Source organism: Onychomys torridus, chromosome 6 (assembly GCF_903995425.1).
Source record: "Onychomys torridus chromosome 6, mOncTor1.1, whole genome shotgun sequence".
Lineage (NCBI taxonomy): Eukaryota > Metazoa > Chordata > Mammalia > Rodentia > Cricetidae > Onychomys > Onychomys torridus.
In genome coordinates this window covers 29,922,812-29,946,937 of record NC_050448.1, presented here as the reverse complement: position 1 = coordinate 29,946,937, position 24,126 = coordinate 29,922,812, and the positions used below count along the sequence as shown (strand labels likewise).

The 24,126-nt window shown below is 38.8% G+C and overlaps 1 long non-coding RNA gene across 1 annotated transcript in view; it reads right to left on the bottom strand.

Annotated features, from left to right (window-relative positions):
* Nucleotides 1-22,379, bottom strand: part of LOC118585992 — a 71,169-nt gene extending 48,790 nt beyond the window's left edge. The window contains exons 1-2 of the long non-coding RNA XR_004945264.1: nt 22,227-22,379; nt 16,287-16,357 (exon numbers count right to left, since the gene is read on the bottom strand). This is a non-coding gene — a long non-coding RNA (uncharacterized LOC118585992). The remainder of the gene's footprint in view (nt 1-16,286; nt 16,358-22,226) is intronic.
* Between the last annotated feature and the right edge of the window lie 1,747 nt (nt 22,380-24,126).

The following is a 24,126-nucleotide window of genomic DNA, read 5'->3' as shown; positions in this document are numbered from 1 at the left end:
CAGCCAGAGTCCCCGCTTTAGCTGACAGGTCTTGGATGACCCCCCCTCCTCTCTGCCTCTCTGATGTCATCTTCCCTTCCTTCATTCTGATAGCTTGCAGTGTGTCATGCTGGCCACTGTGCTATGGTCTTAGGATTCCTGTCTCTTCGGAGTCTTGGTGTTCTCTGCCCTCACTGTGTAGAGGGTTTACTCTACGGCTATACTTTGGGGAGCAGGCCACTTTCTCCAGGTCTCCCCTTGAAAGTTACCTTCTCACCAAAGTCACCTTTCCTGGAAATCCCAACAAAAATGCTTCCTGTCACCCCAACAACTAATATTTCATCCTCCTCATCACCATTATAACAAGAATAATCCATCCTCTCTGTCACCCCCAACAACTAATACTTCATCCTCCTCTCTAGCTAGAATTTTGTTTTTCTATCAGTTTTATCATTTGTTTTGAAATTGTCTTCCCCATCAGAATATAAATTCCACAAAGGAAGGATATTTTCTTCTGTCTGCCTACCCTCACCCCATCCCCAACAACAAGAACGGTACCCGCACCACTGGAGATTGTCACATCAACCCACTGAATGCTAAATGGCTTCATTCTTTCAGTCCTAGTCAGTCTTCATTTACTGAGAGCCAAGCATTATGCTGAACACGTTTACAACAAAAAGGAACCAGAGACGAGGTCTCTAACCTCATAGAATTTAAAATCAAGAGTGAAAAGGAGGAATTAAGCAAGTATCCATTTTCTGCAGTGAAATTTGAATTTCTTATAAATTAACTGAATTTTATAGCGTTCACAATTTTTAATTGACACAGTGAAGATGAACACCCAGAAGCTGAAAATTAAAACATTGACCTCCTTCCTTTATACAATGCTAGAGTTAAGATCCCTGCTCTGGAATGCTGCTAATTGCTCCTGTTTGTGCTTCTTCCAAATGCCCTTCCCCAGGCAGGAGCTTTGTTGCTGTTTGCATCTATTTAAAAATTATTAGATGAAACTCATCAATCATTATTACAATGGATAAGCTTCATTTGATCTGCCCTTCAAGGACTTCAAAATAAGAATAACAACTATTTTATCTTACTCCTTCCAAATTTAAAAGACGCCCTTTAGCTCCTAATAGCATAGAACAATGTGAAAAATGGAATTGTTGCTAAGTGGGCATCTTCTCTTCCACCTCACACCAGAAGTTGTCTTTGAAAGGGTAGGGTGACTATTTTTTACATTTCAGCTCTAAGTCGTAATTCTTTTTTTCAGTCTGATGTTTTTGAATAGAATGAAATTTTAAAACAGGGATCTATTTCAAAGTCAATTGTTTTTCGTGAACTCTGCTTTTGTTACATTGGAAATTTTCAGAGAAATTCAAGCTTTTCAAAAATTTAATTTTAGGTGTGTTCTAAGATAGGAAATCTAAATGTCAAAAACAAAGTTTTAGACAGACACTGGCTGGTGCCGTAGGAGGCCATGGCGTATGCTGTTCTGCAAGTATGGGGAACTCTTTGCACCTGGAAACATGCCAATCCCAAGAGCAAAGCAACTCATTTTTGCTACTGTTCGATGGTGTAGACATGAGGCCGTGGCTTGCTCTTTGGTGAGAAAACAACAGTTCAGTGGAAAGAGTTGAGTTTGTGTACAAAGCTTGATGTAGCAAAGAGAAGAGGCTTCGGGTATTTATATGACTCAGGGCCTGTGGCAACACATGGCAGTGAGTGTGAGGGAATGAGAGAAACTGCCCGTCTTGTGCTCAGGAAGCCAAAGGTAGGAAGAGATAGAGGTGGAAGGCTTCTTTTCTCTCTAAAGAGATAGTTCCTTCAACAACCCACAATCTCCCTAGCTGTACATCCTCGAGGTTCCACCCCTTCTGATACCACTAGACTGGGGATTAAACCTTTCCACATGGGCCTTTCACAGGTCATTTCAAGTCCAAATTATAGTACAGCTTCATATTACTGTGTAGGAAAAAGAAGGCTTGGTTCTAGAAGGATCCACGTACTTCTCATACACCCTGATTTGAAGTGAAAGAATTAGTGTGTGGTTATCTCTCTCTTCAATTATTTAATTCTTCCTGTCTGAGTTTTGGGCAGGAGGGGGCTTTTAGTGCATTTTGAAGAGGAACTCCTGCTTATCAATCAGGGTGGAACTGGGTCAGTCAGCTAACTGCTGAGGAAACCCAGGACCTTGGAAGAGGGACAAGCTACTGGGAAAGTGAGAACCAGGGAGGAAAGACTTTCAACAGACTGCTTAGTTTTCCTTCACACAAGCAGATTCCAGTGTCAAGCAGGAGCCACACTAGACTGGCTCTTGTTTCAAGACACATTGTAAAGACACATTGAGCACATGGCCTGAAAAGTCTGTCTATTTCCCAATAACTTGAAGGGCAAAGCATTGGCTTCTGAGGTCAACATTATATATACTATAAAGACATAAAGAAATGATTATTAGATATAATTTTCACCAATCATGGCATGCCCATGGAAAGTAGTAGGAAAATGGTAAAGGCTTGTAGAGGAGGAAAATATCCTTTTTAGACTGCCTCCTTGTTATCAGCATTAATATCTAAATAATGCTAATGATAGCTAAACAAAGAGAATGTGGGGTGAAGCATGTCGTCATGGCCTTCATCATGCCACACTGGCCAATGCCACTCCTTTGCTCCCTGAGATCAAGCAGGGTGAGTGTATTTTGTCCTTTAGTTGTTTTGTGGATCTGCTGCTCTTGGAATAGAAATGTCCAATCTTTTGAAAAGGAGGACATATTCCCTGCATTTCTTCAGCTTTACAAACCCAAAGAAAATACATCAACTTTTAAAATTTGTATTTGTAAAGAGATAAGACATTTCAAATTAGACTCTAAATATTGTTAGTATTAACTCTCATCACAAATACTATGAAATCAGAATTACTTACAGATATTTAAAAATAAGAATAAATGGGACCTGGGAGGAGAGAAGAGGGTGATCTTTGAGAGGTGGAGATGTATAGTGTGTATGGTGTTTGTGCCTACTTGTATGTGTGCCCTGCTGTGTGTGGGTGCATGTCAAACATATGAATGTATGCATGTAGAGGCCGCATATCAGGTGTCTTTCTTTTATACTGAGGTGGGGTATCTTGCTAAAACCAGAGTTTGCTGTTTCTGCTACTCTGCCTGGCCATCTTAGTTCAGGAATCTCCTGTTTCTGCTTTTGGGGTGCTGGGATTACAAGCAGGTTTTGAGATCTCCATTTGCATGGGTGCTGATGATTTGAACTCCACTCTTCAGGCTTGCCCAGCTAACACATGAATTACTGAACTCTAGAGTTCTCATGATAGAGTTCTTCTCACATGTATTTTAATTTCTCTGGAACTCTTCTCTGAAGTCCAGTTCTGTTAGATATTCTGGCTGGGTGAGGTGGTGGCATGTTTAAGTTGTTTCTTTACTATTGCTTGTTAATTGGGTCTACTGATACAGTTCTATGACAATTTATTGGAAATTAGCATAATTCAATAAGAAGCAATAGGGTCTGTGAATAGTGTGTACAGAATTCTTAACAGAATGAGACTTCTGACTTGGAGAATTTCATACCATTCAGTTAAAAGTTACCCCACACGTATGACTTGTGGAATAGCCCAACCCTAACCCACACTTTCCTCACTGTATTCTTGTCTAAGTCCTTCTCAGTGATTCACCAACCTGAAATCTTCAGTCATCTCGTTTTTAAAACACTACTGCGGACTGCTGTCTTGCAAGCAGCTTAGGATTGGTGTCACTTAGAGTAAGCTTTATCTTTTTGACCTTAAAGATGGATACTAAGTTACTCTGTACATAGATGGTCTCATAATGGAAGAGGAAGTGAAAAAGGGATCATTTTGCATATTGAAAGCTTCACTTGGCAATCACAACTGAGATACTCTTGCCCAGAATGCTTTCAATATCTCCCCTCTTAATACCCAGATTGGGCCAAACTTAGAAACTCTCCAACTAACTCTGATGAGTAAGGATGTTACATGGATGGAAAACAGGGAAACCTCTGCAAGGGATATTAATTATCATTGCCAAATGTTTGAACTAGAGAATAGGTAATCCATGCAATTTGTATTCTCTGGATACTACCTGAAAGAGACAACTCTATAAGGCTCGAGAGATGTGGGGTCCATGAGTTTTACATAGTGCCAAACATCCAATGGCCAGATCGACACCCATGCCTGAATCAGCTGCAGACCATGTGTTTTAAATACAGACAGTTTTCATAAGGCAATGTCCATGGAAAAACTCTAGTTGCCATTTGGCAAAGGCTGTTATTATTTCTTGTCTTGAGGGTGAGTGTTTTGATGTCTTTCTTAGTGAGGAACTTCCACTTCATCTAGGCTCTAGAACTTTCCTCAGAAAATATTACTAAGATATCTTTTACCCCACTTTTGGGTGTTTCCAAAGAGGAAGTAGGTTTACCTAAATGAGTGACATAGTGTCCTGAAGTGGCCCACAGGCTCTTGAGAAAGCCATCTAATTTCTGAATAACATGACATCTTGTAAACTGTCAAGACAACTTACTGCATGTGCTCATTAGAATATTTGAGACCACCCTTACTTACTGGTAGCACACAGTATTTAGAACCAGAAAACTTGAACAGAAATTTCAGAAATTTCATTTTTGCCACTTCCTGTCTAATTGCTGTGCTTGATTTGTGATCTCCAACGCAGACATAACAAAAGTATATACTGAAAAGGACTTCATTTTTTTTGTAACAAAATCAGTTTTATTGAGCCCTACTATGGTTTTCCTTTTTTTTTTTTTTTTTTTTTTTTTTTTTGGAGCTGAGGATTGAACCCAGGGCCTTTTGCTTGCTAGGCAAGCACTCTACCACTGAGCTAAATCCCCAACCCTGAGCCCTATGGTTTTCTCCTTTAATATCCTTTAACATTATGAATGTTCTGCTCCATTCTTGTTAGTATTCTCTGATTTCAAAGCATGACTTCTTCCCTCCTTTTGTTCCTCTCTTCCCCCTCACTCCTTCCACCCCTCTCTTCTCTTCCTTCCTTTTTCTTTTCCCTCCCTCTCTTCATCTCTTTCTCTCTCCTTCCCTCCCTCTCTCCCTCCCTCCCTTCCACTGGAAATGAATCCAGGAACTCAGCGCATGCTAGGCAAGTGTTCTCTGACTTAGCTTATGACTTCCTTAAAGCAACGTTTATGGTTGTGGCTGACATAATAAGGATATGTTTATGGCTGTCATAAAAAGCACATTTGATAGGTAATGTCTTAGTAAAATGCTGCTATAAGAATTCCATGAAACTAACAATCATGAAAGTCTCAGTGATAAGATCCTGTCTCCAAAACAACCAAACAAACAACCAAACAAAACCAAGAAAGTTGACAGTGCCTCCTGAGAAACAACACCCAATACCCAAAGTTATCCTTTGACTTTTGTATGCACATATACAAAAATGCATGCATCATTGTACACTTGTACACCCATCTACACATGAACACTCACCCTCCCAATCTCCAACACATGAATATATACACACCCCACAGTGAGCTAAACAACATGTAGTCTTTGCTTATGAGGCCAGCTACCAAGAAACTGATCTTTGCTAGGTTTGGTTGGACTTGGAGTCAGGCTGAGGGTTGTGTTATGGTTTGTTTTTTATGGTCTCTTCCTGTTGAGGACTAACATCTTCATGTGTGTTCTATTCAGGACTGCAGGTAGGCAAACAACAGCCCCAGGGATTTGCCTCATGATGCTTACATCAAATTTGTGAGCATTCCACTGGTTGCTGTGAGTCACATGACCAAACTCAAGTCAAGAGATAGTGTAGCAGGGTGTGTAGTGTCCTAGTCAATGTTTATCAGTGTTTCATGGAACCCCAGATCCTCCTGTCTCTATCTCCAAAGTGCTCATATTATAGGTGTGTGCTACTATATGTGACTCAATCTTATTAGATGTTTGAGAGTCTCAGTTCTTGCTCCTGGTGAAAGGAATCAGTGGCAGAGTTGACTGCAATGTCATAGTTTGCATACCTCAGTCAGCTCTCCCCCTTCTAGCAACATCAGTGTAGAAAGGGCATTTCCACATATCTAGGCTTCTACCCCTGATTAAGGGAAGATGTAACAGGTTCATGGGCTTGCAGGGTCTGTGTTAGGGGACACAGGTGGACTCCTGAGTGATGTTTGCAGCACACTTACTGCTGTCACAGTGATGTGGCAGGGCTGATGGTCAAGGGATTTAAGATGACGCTGATATTCAGAATTCTCTTTTCCTTCAGCTTCTTGGCCTAGCTTTGAAGATACTGATTTCCAAAAGAGAAGTGGCTTTCCTTTGTGTGATTTTCATCTCTGTGTAGAAGAGGGTAAAACACACATGAGGAATGAGTAGCACTGGTTTTCCCCTTCCTCCATCCAGCGCAGTGATGGAGCTGGTTTTGTGAAGATGTGTTACAGGAGAGCTCAGAGGAATAAACAAAACCCTGGTTTCAGATGTAATCTTCATTGCATACATATCCCTGGGTGGGCCCTTGACTACCCTGGGACTTAGACCGGCCATTTCTTCAGATTCATTTTATTTTTCCAATATCTTTCTGACACTCTGTGTCCTAGCCAGGAGGTTACTGTAGCCAGGAGGCTGTGGATTTTGCCCTCTTTGGTATTCTTTTCTATTTTGTTTTCAGATTTAAAAATTATCAATCAATTATACTCTTTTTAAAATATTCTTCTCTTTAATTTCAGGGTGTTCCTTTTATATTTTTTTTTTTATAGTACTAGGAATTGGATCAAGGGCTTCATGCATGCTAGAAAACTACTCTACCATTGAACTACCTGCCAAGCCCTATTTTTCTAATTGTTTTATGTTAGCTACATAGATTAATAGTTTTTCATTGTTCATCTCTTTTTAATTTAGATATTTAAGTTATTCATTTTTTACTTGTCTATGTTTTAGTAAGTCTTCATTAGGCTTCAAATATCCTTCTAGGTACTAATTTTGTTGATCACATACATTTTGTATATTCTATTTTTCTGGAATTGCAAATTAAGGCCTTTGTTTGGGATTTATTGCCTTTGAAACTACTTTTGGATATCTGTAATGGTTAACTTTTACTGTCAACATGACACAGCCCAAAAATCTCCTGAGAAGAGCCTCAGTCAGGATTGTTTACTTTTAGTTGTCCCGTAGGTGGTCTGTGGGAGATTGTTTTTAGTGAAAGGGGTGCGGGGAGAAGACTCAGCCCACTGTGGGCAGCACTATTCCTTAGACATTGGGCCTTGAACTGTGTAACAGTGGAGAAGTTGAGCTGAACACACTCAAGCAAGTGAGCATGTGTGTTCTCATTCTCTCTGCTGCTGACTGTGCATATGATATGACTGACTGTTTGAAGTTTCTGCCTTGAGGTTCCCACAATGGTCGACTGTAACCTAACAAGAAATAAACCACTTTTCCTATAAATTGACTTTTGTCAGATTATTTTATCACAGTAACAGAAATGACACCAGGACAAAATCTAAGTAAACTATCAATTAGGAAGTTATATGTAAGCACCTTGGTTTCAGGGAAAGAGTTACAGGTGAAGACCAATTCTCCAATTATTTAGCACAAGACAATATAAAATGTGTGGAGCATATGAGGCTATATAGGAAGATTAAATACCTCAGGGCATGGCAAATTAGAGGCTGGTTGTAGTAAAAAAAACCAAAAAGCAAAAAACAAAAACAAAAAACAAAAAACAGCAAATGATGTACAGAAGGACACATCAATTAAGTAGGAGGTAAATCAGGAAGTATAGACTTAAGTAGAGTTCCACATGGGAGAAAGTAGGAACGGAGTGCAAATTTCCCATGTTTCCATGGGGAGGGGGAGTTATCAGACCCTGGGGCAGCATCAGCTCTAGTCAGGAGGAGAGGTGCCCCTCTGCAGTCTTGTAAAAATTTTGCTATTTGCATAGAGGTTAAGAGTTAAGGTTTTGTCACTTTAACAAGGTCTACAATCACCTGGGAAGAAAAGTCTCCATGAAGAATTGCCTAGATCAGTTTGGCACGTGGGCATGTCTGGGGTGTGTGTGTTTATTGTCTTAATTGGTGTGGGAAGACCCAGACTGAAGATGGGAAGCACCATTCCCTGGCTTTCAGCCCTGGTTTGTATAGGAGATGAGAAAGTGGAGTATTAAGCATCTATGAATCCAGTACTCTCTGCTCTTAACTATAGATACAATGAAACCAGTCTCTGGCTCCAGTTGTGACTTTCTCCATAGTGATGAGCTGTAGCTTGAAATTGTGAACTAAATTAACCCTTTCTCTTTTGAGTTTCTTGTCATCAGGGTACTTAATCACAGCAACAGAAATAAAACTAGAGCAATTGTAGGGGGCTTCTCCCCTTCCTCAAAAGACCTCTTGAGTTCTACCTGTGATCATCCCCTTCCTGAACAGAGCTAGTTCTCACCTTTTTGTTACCACTCAGTGTGGAGATATATATGTGTACACACACACACACACACACACACACACACACACACACACACTCACAGTACCCAATGACTGAAATGTCATAGGCCTTCTGCACAAGGAGTCTTAAGATTTGCTGACTGGAATGCAGATTGCTAGGTCCAGAAGCCTCACTGGGCCATGAGGATACTCCCTATGCACAGCAGAATAGATAGATGGGCAGGAGAAGGTTCTTCCTGATGATTTTGGAGAACTGCCATGTGCCTTTGCCCCTTCACTTTACACTGAAGTTGCTGTTTGCTAAGATAGTTTTATTTTGGAAGCCTAACTCAAATCTAACAGCCATACTGGCTCTTTTGGTTTTATAGATAATTTTATTCAGTTTTCTATGTTGAACAATAAAGGCTCTCTGCAAATAAGCTAATTTTTTCCTTCCCCTCAGTAGCACGTATACTTCATTAGCTGGGGATTTCAGAAGATTGCTACACAAGAATGAACAAAGGAGACATTCTTCTCTCATTCTTGACTCTAATGAGAAGGCTGTTACAGATTTAGTACTAAGAGCAGTGTTGGCTGTGGTGATTCTTCAAGTTTAGCATGGAAATAATGACATTGGTTTTACTTTATGGACTTGTTACAAAGGTTAAATACACACGTTAATATAAAAATGCCATGTAGCTGTGAGAAGTGTACTGTGGTTGTCTGACACATTGTTTGTGCTCAGCCAATACTTTCAGTGTTATTTTTGCTTTTGGTAATTAATAACCTCCTGTGTTTAATGCTATAAGGAAAACCACTAGGTCTATGGAAGAATGAGTTGAATTTGCATTTGGGTGGAATCCATTGGTCTCACTTTGGAAATAACTGAAACTTGATAGCTGATAGCTTGATATGTAATACATTGGGTATAATTTACATTTAATAACTTTACATAATGTGTTTGTTTTCTTAATGAAACAAATCCCTTTGCTTTGATCTATATACATGTACTTAACTACATCTGTGCAAAAGTGAAAATTAGAGGCTATTATCTGGAAAATCAAAACAAAATCAGTCAATAAATCAGAACAATAGAACAGCTTTATGTTAGATGTGTGAAATGTTACTAAAAATTACCTTGAATAATCACTTGAAAATGTCTTCTTAAATTAAATTAATCTAGTATTAACATTTACCGAATATATGTTAAGAACTGTGGGCTCTGGTTTGTGTCTGTGATGACAAACAGTAAAATAAACATATATTTTCTTGTCTATTAACTCAATTATCATAAAATTATCTGACAGTAGAAGAGAAATATTGTCACATATGGTATAGAGAACAAAAATGCATTAATCAGACTTTTAATACACATAAAAAATACTGGATGAAAACAGTCTTAATTGAGGAGAGAGTTTTGGCTCACAAACTCAGAGGTTTCAGTCTATGGCTGCTTCTGTTGCTTCTGGGCTCTGGTCCTACAGAACAGCATGACATGAAGGTAGGGCAGAATGAGGTTGTTTAGGAAGCAGGGTGAAAAAGGACGCAGCTAGAAGAAGGTACATCTTTTCAGGGTGTACCCTACCTCCTTCCTTCCTTTGACAATAGCCAACTTCCCATTTTCCACCATGGTGAGTCCATCAAAGAATTAATCCATTTATCAAGTTGTAGTTCTTATGATCCAATGGCTGGGGACCATCCCTCTATACACGAGGCTTTAGAGGAACATTTCATGATCAAACTGTGTCAGGGGTTATTTCATAGATCACACATCAAATAACCCTACAACTCCAACTTGAACCCAGAATGAGTATAAATTTTACATGTATTCCTCTAATAGTCAGCATCTTTACCATTTGATTTTAAGCTTATTTTGAAAATACTGCCTCGTAGCTAAGGATGAACATTAATTTTGTACTGAAGTTTATTCTATTAGTTTCTTCAGTTGTTATTACCCTCCCTGGGTGCTAACTGTGTCTATTAATCCTGTTTGTCTATACTGAAGTCTAGTGAATAATTTGTCCAAGGGCTACAGAGCTAGGCAAATGCTGGCAAGTGGCTAGAGAATTCTATCTCTGAAAATATTAGATTACCACACAGCTTCTTTAGGAACATACCTTCCTCTTCTTGTATCAATTTTTGATACACCTCAGAGCAGGTAAATTTTTCATTAGAACTAAAACTAACACTGGTCTTTTTGTCTTATATATAGATAAAACCAGAAAATGGCTCATATCTTTAGCTTTTAAACTCTAAAAAGAAACTACATACTGATTTTTTTTTTCAGAGCTGTAGTAAGTTTGTGTGCACAAATGTGGACGCTTGCAAAATCGTTTGATTCTTCAAGCCGATCTGTTCTCTGCTGCTGTGTTAATGGAAATAAATGGTGGAGACTGAATTTTACAGTCCATTTGCACACAGAGGCAATGTACAGATTCAGCCCACATGCAACTATTCTTGGACTTAACTTTTATTGCATTCCTCTGAAGTGCCTCCAGTGCTTTAGAACTATTACACACGATGATATCCAGAACTGACCAGTGCTTTGGAGGTAAAATTTGGCTCAGGCTCATGATCCCTTTGAGCTTACAGCAAAATTACATTCGTTTCTGCTTTCATCCTCCTATTTCTGTATCGTAGTGCAAGCCCATAGATCATCTGTCATCAGTTCTTTTCTCCAGGTCTTTTGTGTCATTACCGCCTTCTAGGAGTTTGGGATTATTTTACCTAAGATATATTGACTTCTCTTTGTCCAAGCCAGGATACGATTTTTTTCATTTCCTTCCTCACTTACCAAGACCACGTCCATATTTGCAATCACTTTTAGTGTATATCTGTGACTTGTATTCCCACCACAAAAAATACAACATAAAGCATTAATTATGATTGACTTGCTCATGTAGTTACTTTCTTAATCCGTATTTGCTTCAGATTCAGGAATTTTCTTTCGGAAAGAAAGTATTTGCTCAGTGTTTTAATTCATTAGGCATCTACTATGTCCAGGACATGGTGCAACTAGGAAGGTGAGTGACAGGGCTGTGGTCACTCTGAAACTCCAGATCGACTGGAACCTCTGCTTCTTCAGGTGCTAAGTGCCACTAAATCTATTTTGAAAAATTCTGATGAGCACTAAATGAGATTAGCATGGGAAATTTGCCGGCACATATGAAAGCCGAAAAATACCTGTCAGCTGTGCAGTACAGAACTGATATGCATAATTAATCTTTAAAATATAAATGTGATTAGTTTTATCCCAGCTTTTGCAGATAATTTGCCTGGGGTTAACCCCTTGCCTTAAGATTAATTATTTGTAAATAGTTGCGCTAACTAGAACCTCTGTCTGTTTAATTCTGAAACATACAGGTTCACTGCACTGGCCAAACTAACCACTTAATAAGTTGCATAAAATCCAGCATACAATGTATGAACTGAGAAGCGTGATAATTTGCATATAAATATAGCAATGCACAGGTAAGTGAAAAATGAGGTTGGTCAGTTAATGAGACATGAATGATTTGTGGCATTTATCTTGAACTTGGAAAAGACAGAATGTGGACTTCAAATGAAAAATGATACACTCCTACCTAAGGGCTGATGTAAGCAGTTCCAATGTCATGGGTCATCTGTGGGCAATGGCTGCTGATGCGTTCCACAAGTGAGTAAGTATAAAGGCGACAGAAATGAGATTGCATGCCTTGAGCAGGACTCTTGGTAGGGTATTTTCAATATTAGATGAGCTGTTCTGAATTTAGAACAAGCAATGGAAAGTAATGGGAAGATTCTGAAGGTCTGGGGAAATGCTTTAGTGAGATTAGTAACAAATGTGTGAAATAAACATAGGGAGAGAGTAGAGCCAAAGCACCTTATTGGGATGCTATCCCAAAGACACATCCTGTAGGTAAGTAGTGATCAGAATGTGAAGCCTGGCATTTGGAACAGAGGAGGGGAGGAAAGTAAAACAGCAATGTGTTACACAAACTGCCTGGGTATGTGGAAGTTCCAGCAGGAATGAAATAAGGGCATTTGATTTCAGACACAGAGTTTGAAGACACGGTGAGCTTTATGATTAAGTGTGAATGTGTAGTAATCCTTGGGGAATGTAGAATTCATAGGAGATACCAGACAGTGGCAAGAATTGAAGCTACAAGATTGGAACAGATTCTGTAAGTAAAGAAAGGGAAAGAAGACACAAGATGTTAAAACAAGTTATGTCTCACAGTGATACTTACATGTAGGAAACATCATTAGATGTACTATGTATTTGAAATCCTGTAAAATACTTCACATGTATTTCTTTAACTTCAAAGCAACCTGATGAGCACTCACCATTTTTTTTTTCCACAAAAAGAAAGGTCTATTGAAGAAATGGTTAGGATGATCTGACAGATAATCATGTATAACTATAAAGATAATGCCCTTACCCACTGCTTCTGGCCCCCCAGGCACCAAAGCAGGCTCTGGAGATAAGATTACAAAGACTGCTTCTAGTCATGAAACTTTGTATCTATAACACAGAAACAGTTTCTGAAATCAATTCAACAAAATGTTAGAGATATAGAGAATCAGAAGAAACCAATCTTTAACAAACTGCATGTGAGAGAGGACCCACAATGTGACTTTTCAGTATTTCACGTCTAGAGGACCCAGAAACAACCATTTTACTGCTTAACAAACCGCAGCATGTGCTGATATCACTCTATCTTAATTTGCCTACTTTAACTGAAATGCCCTTCAATTTAGTTGTCTCTTGATGCTTTCTAGGAAAGGTGATACAGTGTATTTAAACAAAGCTTTTATCTAGTTTAAATAAATAATAAAGATGGTGTGTTAACACCAAAATGGTAAAGACATGGGCCATCTAAGCCAACCACATTTGTAGATAACAGTACAAAATGGTCTCAGCCCTTGGAAAGTTTTTTGGGAACATCTAGACCCCTTTTTCATAAAGTAAAGTTAACATACGTATACTAATAAGAAATTAAAGCTTAAGACTAATATGAGAATATGAAAGGGCTAGCTTAGGGCTGTTTGGACTCACTCATTGCTGCTCTAGTCATAATAGCCAGACACTAGAAACAACACCTAGATGTTCCTTAACTGAGGAATGGATAAAGAAAATGTGGTACATTTACACAACAGAGTGTTACTCAACTGTTAAAAAATGACATCATGAAATTTGTAGACAAATGAATGAAAGTATAAAAAAATTATCCTGGGTGAGGTTACCCAGACCCAGAAACATAAACATGGTATGTATTTGCTTATATCTGGATATTAGCTGTTAAATAAATGTTAACCAAGGTACACTCAGTGGGACACATGGATCTCCCTTGGAGAGTAAAATAGAATAGACGTTATGGGTAGGCTGGGAGCAGGTAGGGAGAGGAACTAGAGGATTGGGTGGGAAGAGGGAGGAGAAATGGGATTAAGGGAGGGAATGAGGGAGATACAGCTAGAATTGAAGGGGATTTGAGGAGTGATATGGAAATCTAGTGCAGTGAAAACTTCCTATAATATGTGAAGGCAATCCTAATGAAGTCTCCAAATATTGAGGGAGATGGAACCCCTAATGGCCATCTCTTGTCTGCAAATGAAGCTTCCAATACAGGGACTGGATTTCATCCAATTGAGTTATTAGCCAAAAGGGCCCCATGGAAATCCTCAAACAACCCCAGGCTGTTGTCAAAACAATAGGCTGGTCTTCACAAACTGACAGCAAGTTTCCATTGCTGAAAAGAACATTCATACAACTCATTAACCATGGAAAGGCCAAGCTGGAACCTACATAGAGTCTTCCCCATGTTCTAGTGTCTGTGACATAGAAAAGTACTCTTGCAGGCTACCAAAAGAGAAATGTAAACACCAATAAGCTAGAGCAATGGTGACACAAACCTTGTGGGAGTGACCAGCTGATACCTGATTTGACTTAAGGCCCAATCCATGAGCTGGAACCCATACCTGACACTGCTTGGTCAACCAAGAATCAGAGACTTGATAGCCCAAAGACCTAGGGTATCTACTAGTAATATATTACTAGTAGTATACTACCAATTACTACTGTTCTTAAAAAAAAGTAACAATAAAATTACTCCTACTGATATTCTGTTATATTTGCAGATCAGTGCCTTATTCAGACATCATCAGAAAGACCTCCTTCTGCAGTAGATGGGAATAAAGATAAATAGCCAGACATTTCAGAGAGAGAGACCTTGGAACACATGGTTCTAAAAAGATGTCTCCCTCAAATTCCTCCCCTCAGAGCTTAGGGAAGCCCCTGAAAGAGGAGACCAAAGGGATTGGGGAGACAGAGAATGGAGGACACCCAGGAGCACAAGGCCCTCTAAAACAACCGATCATATGAACTCAGTGACTGAAGCAGGGCCCACACAGGTGTGCACCAGGTCCTCTGCATATATACTATAGCTTTCAGTTTAGTACTTTCATGGGACTCCTGGCTGTGAACAAGTGGAGCTGATTCTTGTGCCATCTCTTGGGGCTCTTTTATCTTCCTGTTGACTTGGTTTGTCCAACTTTGACATGATGGTTTTTTGTTTTATCTTATTATATTTGTTTTGGTATATTTTGTTGTTACCTCTTAGAAACTTGTTCTTTTTCTAATGAGAGACAGAAAGGGAATGAATCCAGGTGAGAGAGAAGGTGGGGGTGAATTGAGAGTTGTAGCGGGAGGAGAAATTGTAATCAAGATACAACGTATGAGAAAAGAATCCATGTTTGATAATAGGGAAAAGAACTTCTATGCTAAAAAGACTTGAAGTTATAAAAATGAAATATAATACAAAAAAGAAATGCCAGCAAACAGAATTACATAACTCTGATGGAATACTATTCAGTGATGTACAGGAATGCACCTCATACATAAGACAGCATGCTGAGTGCCAGGATCCACTCATGTGAAATTCTATGCTAGGCTAGTTAATCTGTGATGAAAATGCCGGAATGGTGGCTGCCTTTGCATATAATGGTTAGAAACTGGGAAATGGCAGGAGGAGACATGCTGGGATGATGGAGCATGGTTTGGGCTGTACAGCTATGTGCATTTCTTACTATTTCTCAGGAGGTACACTTAAGATTAGCATATCCTACAGACCATGCATTTTTTAACTAGAGAAACAGGGGCTTGAGAAATGGCTCATTTGGTAACATGCAACCCTGAAAATCTGAGTCTGAATGCCCAGAACCCACATAAAAAGTTAAATTTATGAGAGGAGGATGTGCCTATTTATAATCCCAGCACTGGGCAGGTAGAGGCAGAATCCTGGGGCTCACTTAACAGCTGCCTTGCTGACTCAGTGGGGTCTTGGTTCAACAGGAGACTTTGTCTCAACAACAACAAAAAAGGGTAGGATGGAGAGCAGTTGAGGAAGATGCCCAATGTCAACATCTGACCCTCACACAGGTACACACATGTATATATGTGCTCGATTGCCGGCCAGCCTAGCCTAATGGGCAAATTCCAGACTAGTGGGAGACCCTGTCTCAAAAAACAAAGTGAACCATTCTGGAGGAACAACACTAGACACTGCCCTCTGGCCTCTGTGTGCTTGCCCCCACATGTTCATGCGTGTGCCCCCACACAGATGCACCTCCAAAACAAATTAAGATCAATTAATGGGTGCATAAGTGGATAGTTCCATGATACAACAATTCTCGAAGCACATAAAAGTAACTCAGAGTTTAGGTAGTAAGAGCTCAGGTAAATACAATTCTGTTAATCTTTAAAGTAGTTTGGAAAGTGCTATAATAAAAATGTGAAAGCAAAGTAAGACTCGGTAAGTGGTGTAGCAACTTTATTGTCCATAGTCAATCTTATAGCAAATGAAATGCTTCTCACGCACCACACCCTTGTCTCATAAGTACTTCTGAGAAACCAGAATCTTTACTACTCACTGGGATAGAAGGAGGCTTCTTGTTCTCCATAAATTCCATGGATGGGTGTATTCAAGAAGACAGTGACAGCTCTGGAGAAGAAAGATGGAAGGTACCTTACTAGGACATGGATGCTAGGGACAAAACCCTGAAGTTTCTTCATCTCAATACTAAGTGAGATCTGTGTTGCTAGGGTGGTGCTGCTATATTTATTTATGACTCATGCTTCAATATAGACAAAGTTGTCCTATAAAACTTGTTCTTATTAATTGATTCACGGTCCAGTTGATACCAAAAGAATTCTAACTATACAAATACCCTTGCTATGCTTCACTTTCATATTGTCAATCTAGTTTCACTCTATAAAACAGATGCATTCTAGAAAAGCAATTTAAAATATGAGAACATCAGAGGAATAAAAATCAATGATTTTTACATTTAATCTGTTACACGTGAGGTCCTACTAAGAGGTTTCACTTGAAGACCCACTAAGAGTAAATATAAACAACTAAAATAAAGTATGGAAGAAAGTAGAATTGCTTTGAAGAACTAAGTTTATTCTTTGGAAAATATGGAGCTTACATTTCTGAAAGTGTTTTGTATTAAGTGATGATTGACACAGCATCTTGCTAATTAGATAAGATATTATAAACTTAATGTTAAGATTTTAAGTTTTCAATTTACGTCTATGTGTGTGTGTGCCTGCTCCTCTGTATGTGCACCATGTGAATGAAGGAAGCCTCAGAGGCCAGAAGAGGGCACTGGATCCCCTGGGACTAGAGTACAGGTGGTCGTGAGCCACTTAATATATGTGGGTTCTGGGAACCAAACCCGGGTCCTCTGTAAGAGCAGCAAGTTCTCTTAACCATTGAGTCATCTCTTCAACCCCATAAACTTACTTTAATGTACACAAAAATAATTGATAACTTATCTGACATCTTGAGATAGGTAGGACTGCATTTTAGTAATTAAATTTAAATACATTTTAATTAATATTATCTCTTTACTTTCTTTCCAAAAAGTTTTGAGAATCTGTCATTCTTCTGACCCTGACTTGGGGACCCTCTAATTCATGCTATGGACACGGAAGATTATTGCACAAATAACTGAACTCCTTATGGGGGTCTCTGGGCTTTATATGCATTTGATAAATATCTACATAATCTCACACCAGGTATTTAATGTATCTAAGTTTCATTTTCTTTATTTTAAGTTCAGGAGTTTGGGCAAATTGGCTTTAATGGGTTTACATTTTTAAAACTTTGTTATGAGCTAGGTGGTGGTGGTGCATGCCTTTTATCCCAGCACTCAGGAGGCAGAGGCAGGCAGATCCTTGTGAGTTTGAGGCTAACCTGGTCTACAGAGTGAGATCCAGAAAAGGCACAAAGCTACACAGAGAAACTCTGTCTTGAAAAACAAAACAAAACAAAACAAAAAACAAAAACAAACAAACAACTTTGTTATGAGCTTGACAAATCTAATGTAATCTTTGAACAACTGTCCTTATAGGTCTTTATTACTGTTGGTAAACATTAGAATGTACTCATTGAATATGATGGTGGGTTTCACAAGAATGTTTTCATACAAGTATATGATGTGCTTCAACTGTATTCCATCCTTTGCCTTCCTACATGCCCCTTTTTCTTTCTTTCCCTTTCCCATGGGCAGCTTCTGCTCTACTTCCATGTCATGTATTTATATGAAGTCTAGGAACTACAAATGAGGGAAAATGTGTGATATTTACCATTCTAAATATTTCTGAACTCACTGAAGATGACAATCTCATCACACCCATTTTCTCACAGACAATATGTTGGATCTTCATTATGACTGAAAAATTCTGTTGCGCACATATAACACATTTTCTTTATCCATTCCTCTGTTGCTGGAATAAGTTAACTTACTATGAGTAGTGATGCAGTAAACATAGATGTCTTTCTGATAGGTTGATTTGGAATCTTCAAGGTATATACCCAGAAGAAGTACAACTGTGTCATGACGTAGACCTGTTTTCAGTTTTTCTAAGAACCCTAGTGGCTGGACTAATTTAAGTTGCCAACTTCAATGTGTAAAGGTTCCCTTATCTTCACATATTCACTAACATGCTTTTCTTTATTTTCTTAATTATTGTCATTCTGATTAAGGTGAGATGGAATCACAACATCGTTTTAATTGCTTGGATGGTGGAGGTTTTCAAGATGTTTTTCATGTGTATTTGTCCATTTGTGTAGCCTCTTTTGAGAACTGTCTGTTCCTTTCATTGCTCATTTATTGATTGGTTTGTTTGACTTCTTACTATTTAGTTTTTGAGTTCTTTGTATGTTCTAGATGTTACTCTCTTGTCTTCATTTTTTAACATAGCTGTTCTTCTTAGACAAGTAACCAGACAAGGAAGAAGAAAATGGATACAGAGGTCTGATTCTTACAGGTTTAGGCAATGGCTAAGTAAGCTGTATATATGTAAATGATCTAACATAGACTTAGGTATAATAACAAGAAACACTAATATCTGTAAACCGCTTATTGCATTGCTTACTGTAATTACTGTTTTATGTGTATTAGTTTTTTTTTTTTTTTTTTGAGCTGAGGATCGAACCCAGGGCCTTGTGCTTGCTAGGTAAGTGCTCTACCATTGAGCTAAATCCCCAACCCGTATTAGCTCATTTTGTCACCAGGAAACTTTCTGGGGTACAATAATGCTGTTATTGAAATTCTACACATGGGGAAACAAAGGCAAACTTATAGATCAAGATCACTCAGTTTGTCAGTGGAAGTTCTAAGAGCTAAATCAGATTATTTGTATTGAGAGGCACCACTTTTAACTGTTAAAATTATCTGCTCTTCTGATGACTCTAATGTCTGGGTTTATACCAGTGTCTATCTACTATCTATCTATCTATCTATCTATCTATCTATCTATCTATCTATCTATTGTTTCTTTGTATCTTCCATTTATCTATCATCTATTTATATCTATCTTCTATGTATGTATGTATATATGTATCTACCTATATTTCTATCATCTATAATCTATTTTTCATATATTTATTCATTAACTTCTATAGAGTTTGATGTTATATAGTAAAATCTTAAGTTTTCCTCATAGAATAAATTCAGTTTAAGGCAAAGTCTTAATTACTGATAAGTTTTAATTCTTGAATAATTATTTTAATTTTTTTGATATTGTTATATAGTTATATCATTTCTTCTTTCCATTTTCTCAATCAAAATTTTCCCATGTACCATCACTCCTTGTTCTCTTTCAGTTCATGGCCTCTTTTTATTAAATTGTTGTTACATATGTTACATATATATGTATATGTATAATAAAATTACAATCCCCTTAGTCTGAATATAGGTAACCATTACTTTTAAAGTATCCTGTGTATTTTTAAAAAAATGCTGTGATAAATATTCACAAAGTCAGGTTAAGACTCTTACTAGAATGGATGAAATGAAAAGACTGGTATTACTAAGTATTAGGGAGATGTGTTTGATTAGACCTCTAATTTGGAGCTATAAGAGCTACATCAATAGAACCACTTCAGAAAAGCATTCCTAAACTCTACAAAACACTGAAACATGTGTTTGCTTTCTGGACCAACAATTTCACTGTCGTATTCCTTTGAAATTATGCACTTAGGCATGAGTAGGAATATCTGTCACAGCCCTATTTACAGATGCCAAACTCAGGGAAGAACTCACATGCTCCTCAACAGTGCAGTGGATATGCATTTGCAATCTCCTTATCACTGGTTATTCAGGAGTGAGGATAAACAAACCCTAGAAATAACAACAAGATGGACCGCCACAAACAATGCTGTGCAAAAGACAGCAAAGGTGCCCAGTGACAGATTCTGTCCCCAGGAAGTTCATAGAGCATGAACCTCACTGTGCCTACAAGGACACAGGGAAGCTTTGAATTAATAATACACTTAATTCATTGTATATCTGGACCAAACTGCTATGTTCAAAGACTTATTTACTTTGTGATACTTCCTCTAGCTGTACACACTACTTTGTGCTTTTTATAAGAATATTATAGCTCATCCAAACAATTTCATTAGTAAAACATTTGTAAGGCTCAGGGAATCCTGCTACAGTGCCTCCCCACAAGCACTCATGTTAAGAATACCATTTTTTCTGGTGTCTTTTCTATACTTTTTATCTTCCTTTACAATCTCAAAGAGACCCTTACCCTGAATTAGTATGCATTATCTTACCATATCATGTTTTTTTCTTGTTTGTTTTTTTGTTTTTTGGCTTTTTGAGACAGAGTTTCTCTGTAGCTTTGGAGCCTGTCCTGGACTAGCTCTGTAGAGCAGGCTGGCCTCGAACTCACAGAGATCCAACTGCCTCTGCCTCCCTAGTGCTGGGATTACATGTGTGTGCCACCACTGCCCAGCCATATCATGTTTTAAAACAATATATTTATTTGTTAATTTATTTCGTTGTTTTGCTAGTTATGAAATTCAAGACTTTATACATATTAAGCAAACATTATACCAAGTGAGCTACAACCCATGGCCTAAAACAATATCTTTAAAAACATGCTTCATTTGTGTAGTTTTCTTGACTTTATGTCTCTCATTTATTCATTTCAGATACTAAATAGGTGCTGACTTTCTGTTGCCTTGCACAGTCATCCTGCACTGAGCTGGAGAAGGTATGAGAGAGTGGTGTGAAAGCGTTCTCCAGTCTACATGTACTTTGTTCATTGTGGAAGAAGGCACACATCAGGACAATAGTTTTCATCTTCACATTTGCAAAACAAAGAAAGTAAATCAACAGTCTCCCAATTTTCTCTTTAGTTCTACAATGTGTTTTCTTTTGAGTATGTTTTAACGGTAAAAATATCACGTTTCAGATATTAATTATGTAAGCATATAAAAATACAGAACAAAGCCATCAGAGTTCTATTTTTCCCTTGTGTGTATGTGTGTGTGTGTGTGTGTGTGTGTGTGTGTGTGTGTGTGTGTGTGTGTGTTTTCAGGACAGAGTCTCACTATGTAGTTCTAGATGTTCTGGAACTCACTATGTAGACCAGGCTGGTCTCAAATTTACAGAGATCCATCAGCCTCTGACTCTCATTAAAGGAATGTACCACTAAGCCTAGATTATCAGAGAAATTCTTATGCAGAAGACAGTTCTCAAAATTTCTTTATAGATAACACATACCTTTAATCCCAGCACTCGAGAGGCAGAGGCAGGCATATCTCTGTGAGTTTGAGGCCAGCCTGATCTACAGAATGAGTTTCAAGACAGCCAGGGTTACACAGAGAAACCCTGTCTTGAAAAAACAAAACAATCAAAATATCCCTTTATAGATGTAGAGAATTTTTTAATTAATTTTTTATTTATGTGTATGTGTGTATACCTGTGTGAATTTATATACACCATCTGTGAGCAGGGGCTAGCAGAGGCCAAAAGAGGGTGTCGGATCGCCTGGAACTGGAGTTACAGGCAGTTGTGAGTCACTTGAACCTTGAATAAATGCTTGAAACCAAAGCCAGGTTCTTCCAAAACAGCACAAAGCTGTCTTAAAGCCTGAGCCATCTCCCAGCCCTGATACACAAGATTTTAAGACAAGGACCAAAATGATTCATGCAGTGATGAGTATTCATGGCCTCACTTTTCGTTCGTACAGCAATGTGACTCAGGTAAGTAGCAGAGTCAAAGAGGTACACTATAAAATAATGACCTAGTAGGAATCTCTGCTCAGGAAAAGACAGACAAATTGTACATTCAAAAGACGGGGAGAAAATACAAAGAATTAGAGGCCAGATTTGGAAAGTAGGTTAAAAATTAGGAGTAAAGCAGGGGGAGAATCAGGGAGAATTTTAGCAGTGCCAGTAGACACAGAGATGGTTTCCTAGCACCTTTGCAGAGCAGTGAATATCACCTGGTCCTATCTATATCATCCTGATGTGGGACATTAAAATCAAAATAATTTTCACTTACCATTTTTTCTGTCATTTGAAAGTTGCAAATGGCTTGGGCCAAGTGAGGCTTCTCTTGCAGATGAGCTGCAGCTTTTACAGTCAGAACAGTATGAGGACATTCTTGGAAGCAAGAGAGTCAATTGAGAAAGAGGAGCTGGGAGTAGTTAAGTCATGCTAATTAGGAGTGATTAGACTTCTCCAGCAAACGCCGGTGTTTTATATTGCAGCGTTTGAGAAATGAAACAGGCTCGCTGATTGCAGATTTTAATGAACTGAGATGATTAGGTTAAGGAGCTGGTTTGTAAGGCACTCAGGAACTTAAAGTTCCTTTGACTTCCCATTGTTTAATCCTACATGGCGTGAACTGTGAAGGGAAGCGCTGTAAGCCCGTAGAGCTGCAATTATAGGAATTCATCATTGAAAGCGTGATGTTTGCCGCGGCACTGTGGCAGGGTAAATACAGAGCGAACACAGGAGAAAAACTACCAGGACAAGGAAAGGTCAGACGGAATGTTCACACAGAAAGGAAGGAAAACATCAATGACTGGCCCAAGTTTGGAACACAAGGAGTAGGAGAATTGAATATTACTAACAAGCTGTCATGAAATTCTTTCAATACTGAAATAGTTTACGTCTTAATTTTTTCATATATATGATGTGTGTGTGTGTGTGTGTGTGTGTGTGTGTGTGTGTGTGTGGAACAGAAGAGGGTGTCGGATCACCTGGAGCTGGAGTTACAGGTAGTTGTGAACTTCCCAAATTTGTGTGCTGGGAACTGAACCATAGTCCTCTGTGAGAAATATATGTTCTCTTAACCTTTGAGCCATCTCTCCAGCCCCATTGCTTATCATTTAATTGGAGATTTATACATTGTCTCAGTTCAGAATGGCAGTTGTAAGAAAATATGGAATGACAGATAGCAGAAATTTTTTTCTTAGCATTTTGGAGATCCAAGATCAAGATGCTGAAAGATTAGATGTTTGTTGAGGGCCAGCTTCCCCATGGCATGTTTTCCCTATAATCTCACAAGGCAAAAGGAGCCAGAAACATGCCTGGTGTCTCTTTTATGATGCCTCTGCCTCAGACCGACTCACATCTTTAGGGCTTCCCTCATCATGCCATTGTCTGGTAGATTAGCTGTCAAAACTAATTTTGAGATCCATATAAACACTAAGTACATCTCAGACACATGATACCATAATTACACACAAATGTGTAATTATTAATGAACCCCAAATTAATGTGTATTATAAAGAATGATTTTTGGTTCTCTAAGAACAGCAGGTGGTGGTGGTACACACTTTTTTGTTTGTTTGTTTGTTTGTTTTTGTTTTTTTTTGAGACAGGGTTTCTCTGTGTAGCTTTGTGCCTTTCCTGGAACTCACTTGGTAGACCAGGCTGGCCTCGAACTCACAGAGATCTGCCTGGCTCTGCCTCCCTCGTGCTGGGAATAAAGGCGTGGGCCACCACCGCCCGGCTGGTGGTACACACTTTTAATCCCAGCACTCCAGAGGCAGAGGCAGATAGATCTTTGTTGAGTTCAAAGCTAACCAGGTCTACAGAGTGAGTTCCAGGACAGCTAGGGCTACACACAGGAAACAAACAAACAAGAATGTTTATTATAGGGATCATATTTTGGTTTGGGTGAGTAGGGCTACTCAAGGCTGGGGAAATGGCTCAGTGTGTAAATGTGCTTGTCATGCAAGCATGAGGACCTGAGTTGAAACAGAAAGAGAATTCACCGGGAAGCTAGGCCTGTTGCACCACACGGGCATCTGTAACCACAGTGCTACCTGGAGAAGGTCAGAGGTAGAAGGAGGAAGCTGAAGGGAAGTTAGCCTTTATACTTCCATAATAGGAGTTGGGCGTGGCTACTCTCATGACTCATCTGATGACTAGTTCTCCTAGTTTAGGACGGT